The 9,280-nt window shown below is 35.7% G+C and overlaps 1 pseudogene; it reads left to right on the forward strand.

Annotated features, from left to right (window-relative positions):
• Positions 1-7,087: 7,087 nt before the first annotated feature.
• On the forward strand, positions 7,088-8,190 carry LOC141521368 (eukaryotic initiation factor 4A-III-like; annotated as a pseudogene).
• The last annotated feature ends 1,090 nt before the right edge of the window (positions 8,191-9,280 follow it).

Consider the following 9,280-nt stretch of genomic DNA (forward strand, 5'->3'; position numbering starts at 1 on the left):
GTATTCACAATCTCTCTTCTTTCCTTCTAAAATAATAAATCTTTGTGCCTCTTCACCTGGTGTTATTTATCACTCAAGTAGTATTAATCAGGTATTATCAATCACAGTTTGATTAACTGATTTTGTGGCAACCTCAAATTTTTTATCAAAGTACCAGTACACATTGATTGATGCATTTTTTGATTGTCTGATAAGTAACATTGCCTTCAAGTCATTAAGTACTCTCCCCTCTTCTGTCTCATTAGAAATACATTTTTCAAGAGTCTTGGATTACATCAAACTATAATCATTTTTTCCTTAACCCCTTTTTAAATACCCTCCAAAGACATGAAATCCTCATGAGTCAAAGCATCATCCAAAGTCAAATTGTTTCAAGAACTATTTGTACCCCTCCCACCAAGTCTATTTTCTCTCACACTTTACTCTTCCCCTCCTCCCCACCTATAGTACTTAACCCCTTGTTAAGTGAAGTAAGGTTTAAGTCAAACTGGATTTAATTAACTAGAAGAATCTTAAGGGCTTTAAGTACTGGGAGGTTCTGAGGGTCTCAAGAACTGTAGAAATGACTATAAGTTTTTTTGGTTTTTTTTTTTTAGGTTTTTGCAAGGCAAATGGGGTTAAGTGGCTTGCCTAAGGCCACCCAGCTAGGTAATTATTAATTGTCTGAGACTGGATTTGAACCCAGGTACTCCTGACTACAGGGCCAGTGCTTTATCCACTGCACTACCTAGCCACCCCTAAATGACTATAAGTTATGTGGAATACTGACTCAGGATGCCCATCTTATGATGCCCTTATCAGAGAAAGTGCTAAGTGATGCCAGCACAGCAGAAATGAAGTGGATCAAAGGATAATAAGACATTTCAGTTTAGACTTAACACCCTTGTTTTTTATCAGGGCTTTATGTCTCAAACATAGTGATGTCAGCTTGGAACTCTTCAATGGAAAGACAAGACCCAACTTTCAGATCTTCCAATCCTTCAGTGTTGAGGCTGATAGATCCTGGGTGAATCTGACTTGCATTTAAAATGTTTCCTTTTTGTTATTGCAGCATTCTTTCCTCATTTGAGAATTCTGGAATTTAGCTTAACAGCCCTTGGAGATATTTCCCTAGGTCTCTTTCTGGAAGGGATCTGTGTATTCATTCGATAGTTATAGTGTCTTCTTCTTTTAGCAGATTTGGAAAGATTTTACTAATAATTTCCAGCATGATATTTTCCAGATTCTTTTTTGATCTAGGCTTTCTAGTATTCCAATGATTGGTAGATTATTGCTCCTGAATCTAATTTCCAGGTTGTTCATTTTTCCTAAAAGGTACTTTACATCTTATTCAATTTTTTCAACCTTTTTATTTTGTTTGATAGAATCTTGTAGTCTCTTAGATCAATTGGTTTCTATTTGTTCAATTCGAATTTTAGAGTTTTATTTTCTTTAATTTCCTTTTGCGTTTCCTTTTAAAGATGTTGAATTCTCTGGTCAATTTTTCATAATTGTCCTGCATGGCTCTCATTTCTTCTTTCTGTTTTTCTTCTTCCTTTCTTCTCTGGTTTTTAAATTTTTTTTCCGTTCTTCTATGAACTTCTGGATTTGAGGGCAATTCATAGACTGTTTTGACTCTTCTCCTTTGAATGATTTTTCACTGATTTTTTTCTCTGACATGGCATTGTGATCATTTTCATCTTCAAAGTAGTTTTCTATAGTGGGCACTTTTTTAGCTTTTTTGCTCATCTTTGTTGTTTAAACTCTGCTCCTGTAGTATAGGGAGTATAGATCCAAAAATGTTTTTTTACTGGGACTGGAGTCTGATCCCTGACTTGTTATGGCCAAGATGTTGCCTATGTAGTCTAGGCCTTGCCTTTGCACAGCTTTATTTCCTCTTTTGTTTCCAGGTTCTGACTTAGCTGTGGTTTGCTCTCAACCCAGTCTTATCTTTTGCCCAGCTATTACCAGGATTCAGATTTTGTTTGGGGGTGGGATCCTCCCTCCTGGCTTGCCATGCAGCTGCTGGAACCTCTGCTGTTGTCAAGCTATTAGGACATGGACTCCACTGTAGCTAAATCCTCCCATTGGCTTTCCTGTTCCCCTGCCTTCCTTTTCCCTCAAAGAGACAGACCTTCACTGGAGATCCCTACCATTGAAAAACTTATTTGTATATTCTCTTTTTCTTGGTGGTATCTGTGGCATGAATGTCAGTTCAGAGGCTTCATTTATTTTTGGTAGGGAGAATCTCTGGAAACATGTTAGCTTCATATTGCCATCTTTTCTCTACCCTGGAAGTCCTTAAGTACCCCAATTTTCAGCTTCCTTTTCTGCATTGTCTTCCCCAAATAGATTGGAATCCTTAAGGACAGGGACAATCTTTATTTTTTCCTGTTAATTCCCCAGTGCTTATTATCCAGAGATTGGATCATAGAATGTGCTTAATAAGTGTTTCCTGATCTGAATTTAAATTGAATTATGTATGAATTTGACTTTGTCAAATTACCCTTCCTTCCCACACAAATTACAGAAATTGCCTTGTAATTTTAAGATCAAATATAAAATACTCTAACTTTTAAAGCCCTTCATAAATGGACCCCTTCCTACTTTTCCAGGATTGTTATACTTTATGCTTCTCCATAAATTATTTGATCAAATAATACTGGCCTTTTTGCTGTCTTTCTCTCACATGACAATCAATTTCCCAAATCCATGACATTTTTTTACTGGCTGTCCCTCATGTTTGGAACACTCTTCTTCCTCATCTGTCTCCTGAGTCTTTTACAAGACTGAAATCAAATTCTCCTTTAAGCAAGACGCCCTTCCCACTCCCCCTTTAGTATTTTCCTCCTGAAATTACTTCCCATTTATAGTACCTATAACTTGTAAATATATAGTTGTTTGTATTCATTTTCCAGCTAAAATATCTTTGCCATTTTCTTGAATTTCCTTTGCTTAATTAAATTTCTGGTTCATGTTTAGAGCTTAATATAAGCTATTTCACTGACTAAATCTAAAGCAACCTCATTGCCTTAGGATCTCTATAGCTTGTCAACCTAAATGGGTGGACAGGTTATGTCATTTCCCCTTTTAAAAGTGCCATATGTATGGATATGACAAGTGAAAAACAGTCTCGGTCTTTAGGTCACCATACTCAAGGGATAATCTAGAATCCCTTGATTCGAATATCTAGGATTTATTGTAGGCTTACAGACCCAGAACTAGGTTTGGACAAGTAGAACTTTTGTTCAGGCACCCAATATAGACAACCTTCATTGTCCTCATCAGTAACAATGGCTGACAAGTTAACTATTGGATGTAGATGTTAAAATTATCCCTTCAAAGGGCAATCAATACACCTCTGTTTTTCTAACCACTCTATTAATGTAGTCAGTGATTCTTCTGCATTGCTCTGACTTCTTCTTCTCTGCATTTTCTTAAGTTAATTCAATTCTTTTGATCTAATTGCACATTAAAAAGAGTTCTATTAATGGACAAATATTATGCCTTTGTGGAATATTTATCTTATAGCTACTTATCCTTCTCGCTTATTAGAATGTAATTTCCTTGAAGACCTTACCGCTATGCTTATTTTTTCTTGGAATCCGCATCAACATGCATAGGAGTTAAGTAAATGCTTGGTGATTAATTGAAGGAAAATACTCAGGAAATATTACTATAAGGATTCCCATTAAAACTGAAGATAATTATCCTAAAGAGCCAGAGCCAAAGTCTAAAGTTTCACTTATCTTTGAAAATGAATTAAGGAAACACCATGTTCTCATCTCACCCCAGGGCTGAAGGAGATAACTTCTATACTTCCCACATGCCCCCCCACCAACTCCTTCATTCTCCCCATCAAATGCATACACAAGCAGACTTTTCTCTCTATTTGGTGGCTTAAAGGTCTGAGGGCCTTTGGGAGTAACTGTCCTATGTAGGAAAAATGGATCATTACTTAGACACCTGGGGGGAAGGGCTCCATTTCTCCTGCTATGACTACTATTGGTGTTATAAAACTTAAATAAAGGATAGCATCTCTAGGCTTTTTATTCCTCTCTTAAATTTTCTTTGGACCAACCTTATCTTGTTAGCTTTTCAAAACTAACCAATATCTACATAAGTCCCCCTTATTCTTAATTCAGTTGCCAGAATTTGTAGTTACAGGTTTGTTATGTGTCACATTAGATAAGAATGCCACTAATAAGGTTCTGAAGCATAGTTATTTTAGGAACATTGAAATGATAGTCATTGAAAAACCTAACTCCACAGGGAAGGACACTTACATAAAATGGTTACCAATAACATCCCAAGGCAATGTGTGGAAGGAAATGTCACCACAGCCTTGAATCTACTCTTAAGTGTTTGATCTTAGCCTGACATATTCTATTTCTCATTTGTTAAATGAGCATAATTTATACCTGTCTTACCTAATTTATACCTGTCTTATGTATATAACAAATGAAATAATGTATGTGAAAGTGTTGTGACACATATAAGTAAAATTGGAACAATGGAAAGAATGCTGGGCTTGATTTTAGAGGACCCAGATTTAAATTCTAAGTCTTTTACTTTCTCCTTGTATGAAATGAGACAAGGCCCTCAACCTCTCTGAGAATCAGTTTCTTTATCTGTAAAATGAAGGGGTTAGACTAGATGATTTCTAAAGTCTCACTTGGAATGTATGATCTTAAATACAATTGCCAGTCTGTCAAGTTCCATCAGGAAATTCTCAAATTTAGGTGATATCTTAGAAAAGGCAAAGTTAAGTCAAAGGTGTTTTTTCTTTACAAAAAAAAGTGTATTATAAAATATTTGTTTTGATAAAATAATTACTACTCAATAGATACCAAACACCACAAACCACAAATGCCTATACACACACACATACACACACACACACACACACACACACTATATATATATACATATATCTCCAGACGGTATTATAAACAACTTATAGAGTGTGGAATCTGATTTTTTAATAGTAACTATAAGTGAATAGGCTTCCCAGGTTTTTATAGAAGTAACTGTAAAAATAGAATCCAAATGTATTTTTATATATTGCATACTAGGAAACTCTCCAAAAATGTACAGAGAACCAACTAATAGAACAACATAAGATGAAACACATATTTTATTTAATTTTGTTTTGGAGATTTCTAGGATAGGGTCTCTGAAGCATGAGAGGAGGAATTGTGGAGCTGTCAGGAAACAGCTGGAAGATCCTGAAGAGTGGAGCTCTGCCAGAGACCAAAAGCCTGGGAGACCTTAGGGGGCAGGGCTGCATCTGTGACTGAAGAAAATCTCATGAGTGGATTAATACAAAAGTGGCCATCTGAGCACCAGAGCCAAGGATTTTGTAATAATAATTGTCATTCATATAACACCTCAAAATTTTCATAGCACTTTACATACCTTATTTCATTTGAGACAAAATAATCTTATGTAGAGCTACAGCTATTGTTTCCCTAACTTACCAATGGAAAAATTAAGGAGCAGAGAATATTAAGATGGATTCTTAACTCAAGTATTCTTGGCTTCCTGTCTACCCTTTTTAACATACAAAAGAGGATATGAATTGTTAAATTGCTAATATAATGTTTTAGTCATGTATGAATTTACATATTGTCATGATGGTGGACTATTTTAAGTCAATTCTCCAACCATTCAATCAATAAATATTTAATAAGAGCCAACTATAAGCCCTGGACTAAACACAAGGCTTACAAAAAGATGCAAAAAAGCAGTCTCTGCCCTCAGGGAGTTTGCTATCTAATGAGGGAAACAATAAGCCAAAAAATACATGTAAAACAAGGTATGTACAGGATAAATAGGAAATAATTAAAAGAAGGGATTAAGGAGTTGGAAAAGGTCTGTCATTATAATATTTTTTAATTTTTTATTTGCAAAGACATTTACCTAGGCACAGAAGTTTTAATCATCAGTATACATATAAGCCAACTGTGTATATTTTTCATCTGACTCTAAACTTTGAATAGGTTTTCCTATGTAAATAAAAGAGAAATAGAAGACAGGTAAAACTTTCAAAACCTTACAGCATCTTTTCAGTAGTTAGCTGTGATTTTATTCTACTGTTCTCCATATCATTAGGGTATAGAAGTCATCCTATCTTTGATATGAGCTCTTCATTAGGTTATATGAAGCGTTCTTGTTCTACACATAACAAAATTCAAAAAGAAGGAAACCTACTAACGCCAGAATTTTTATTAGTGTTCTTATTTACCAATGCCATTATCTAGCAGTGTTGGCCTTCATGGGAATAGAACCAAGTAAACCAACATTGTGATTTGATCAACTATGATGGATACAGTTCCTCTCAGCAGTTCAGAGATCAAGGACAACCCTGAGAGACCTCTTTAGCCAATGTTATTCACATCCAGAGAGGGAAAAACCCCAATAAATCACAGAATCTGAAATTTTTTATATGTTCACTTTTTAAAAACATTTTTTTTACTTCCTATCTCATGCTTTTCTTTCTTTTCATTTAGTCCTAATTCCTCTTACACAAAATGACTAATATGTAAATATGTTAAACACAAATATACACATGCAATTTAATCAGACTGTTCATTGCCAAGGGAATGAGAGGAGGGGAGGGTGTAAAAAATGTATAATTCATAAATTTTCAAATGAATTAATGTTAAAAACTACTATAGCATGTAATTGGAAAAATTAAATGAAATATCAATTAAAAACATTTTGACCTTCCTGCATTTTGGTCTTTCTTCTTTCTTTTTGGTCTGGTTTACCTTTGACCCTGGTCTCAGATGATTCTTTACATTTTTCTTCCCAGTTTCTTAAACGTAAGTTTCTTGAAGTCAGGGACTGTCTTTTGCTCTTGTCCTTTTATCTGCTTGACTCATGATTACTTAAGAAATGCTGGTCTAACACTGCCTGTGTGCCAGAGAGTGAAAGGGAAGAGGAAGAGAAGAGAAGGGAACAAGGTAGAAGGGAATTAATATTTAAAGAGTTCTTATGGTCTTCTATGCTTATCTTTCTGGGGTTTGGGCTGGTGCACCCTTGCAGCTCCCTGCTCTCACCTAGCCTTTTTCAGGCTTCCAGGGCAGTATGACTGCCACAACCATGGGCTACTTCAGGCTCTGTGAAGAAACGTCTGCTAAAGAGGAAGTCAGGACCAAAGTAGAATTTGAGACTAGGGAAGAGGTGGTTGTGATCCCCACCTTCAGCATGATGGGTTTGTGGGAAGACCTGCTGTGATGCATCCACGCCTATGATTTTTGAGAAACCAGTTATCCAACAGAGTGCTAGCAAACAGAGTGCTAGCAAAATTATTAAAGTAAAGACATCATTGCATACTTACATTCTGGTACAGGCAAAACACCAACATTTAGCATTTTAGTTTTTCAGTATTTGGATATTCAGGTGCGAGAAATCCAATCTTAGCCCCCAACCAGGGACTTAGCAGTACAAATTCAAAAGTGTCTTTCTCATGGTGATTATATGAATGTCCAATGTCATGTCTGATTTGTGGGGGGGGGGACAAATGTTAGTGAGGATATCAGGGAATTGGATTGTGAGCAGCATGTTGTAGCAGGTCTTGTGTTGATATGATTCATTGAAGAAGTTTAAGAAACCATGCTATCAAGATGTTGGTTTTGGATAGAGCTAATGAAATGCTTAATAAGGGGTTCAAGGAACCAATTTACAATGTGCACAGATACTTGCCTCCAGCTCCTCAGGTGGTTTTGATAAGTGCCACATTGCCTCATGAGATTTTAGAAATGAACAATAAATACCTGACTGATCCAATTCACATCTTGGTAAAGCATGATGAATCAACTCTCAAAGGAATCAGTTTTTTTTGTGGCAGTAGAAATGTAAGAATGGAAATTTCATACTTTGTATGATCTTTATGATACCTTGACCATCATTCAAGCAGTCATATTTTTGTAATACCAAGAGGAAGATAAAATGGCTGACAGGGAAAATGAGAGAAACCAACTTTACTGTTTCATCAATGCATGGAGACATGCCCCCCAAAGAGAGAGAGAGTCTATCATGAAAGAGTTATACATACACAGAATTGGAAGATCCAGTCGATATGGTCAAAAGGGTGAGGAGGTTAATTTTGTAAAGAATGATGGCATCCATATTCTCAGGGATATTGAACTGTACTATTTAACTCTAATTAATGAAATGTCCACGAAAGTTGCTGATCTTATCTGAGGATGCAACTTTGAAGACCAAATTGTGACTATTTCCCTAGTTTTATACTACATTTGGAAGTTGGATAGCTTACTGTATGCCATATAAGTACAACTTTTACTTAATAAAAGGGTTTATTTTTATTAAACTCTTCTCCCAGCTCCTGCCCCATAACTTCTCTTTGTGGGATTTCTGCCTGTCTGCATGTAAATTATGCATTAAGTCTATTTTTTCATTAAAAAAGAAAAAATTTACACATAAATTCCAATTAACTTCACTTCTTTTAAGGTTGTAGCAATTTAGTATTAGAGAAAAAGTACTATAAAAGTACACATTGTGCTTTTTCTTGTAGTTGCTTCTATTTTTTTTGCTTGGTGTAGTTATTAAAAAAACAGAAACATGGAAGTAGAATTCAGAAGACTGATCTTTCCATTGATTTGTAGACTTTGTAATCTCAGGTGAGGATTTTAGACCTGAGTTCCCCACTGGAGATCATGAAGATGATCATATTATCATGAAGATGATAACATGATTTCCCCACCTTTTCACCTTGCCTATACCCATTGGAGTCATCTCTCTTAAGATCCTCTAATCTTCACTGGTGTGACCTAGGACTCTTACCCTGAGCCCCTCTCTGCTGAGAAGATTCTCAATTCCCAAACCAGACAAGGAACTTCCCTGGTGACCAATAAAAACTCCTTAAGAATAATTAAAAAAGAGTTCTTACTATTTGCCAGACTCTATGCTAAGCACTTTATAAATATGATCTGGGAGGGAAATGCTTTTATTAACCCCATTTTATGGGTGAGGAAACTGAGGCAGAGATTAAATGACTTGTCCAGGGTCACATAGTTACAATGTGTTTAAGGCTGGATTTGAATTCACATCTTCTTATCTCAAGACCCAGCTCTTTATGCATTGAATCATTTAACTGCCAAGGGACACTGGAACAGTGATGACTCAAATTCACAGGTTCATAGATTTTTTAGAATTGGATGATCCTACAGCCAACCTGTTCATTATACAAAAAAGGATACTGAGAAATAGAGAAATGGCTATAGTCATCCAGCTAGAAAGTATCAATCTTTTTAAGCCTATTCTACTTAAGTCT

Source organism: Macrotis lagotis, chromosome 1, assembly GCF_037893015.1.
Source record: "Macrotis lagotis isolate mMagLag1 chromosome 1, bilby.v1.9.chrom.fasta, whole genome shotgun sequence".
Taxonomy (NCBI): domain Eukaryota; kingdom Metazoa; phylum Chordata; class Mammalia; order Peramelemorphia; family Peramelidae; genus Macrotis; species Macrotis lagotis.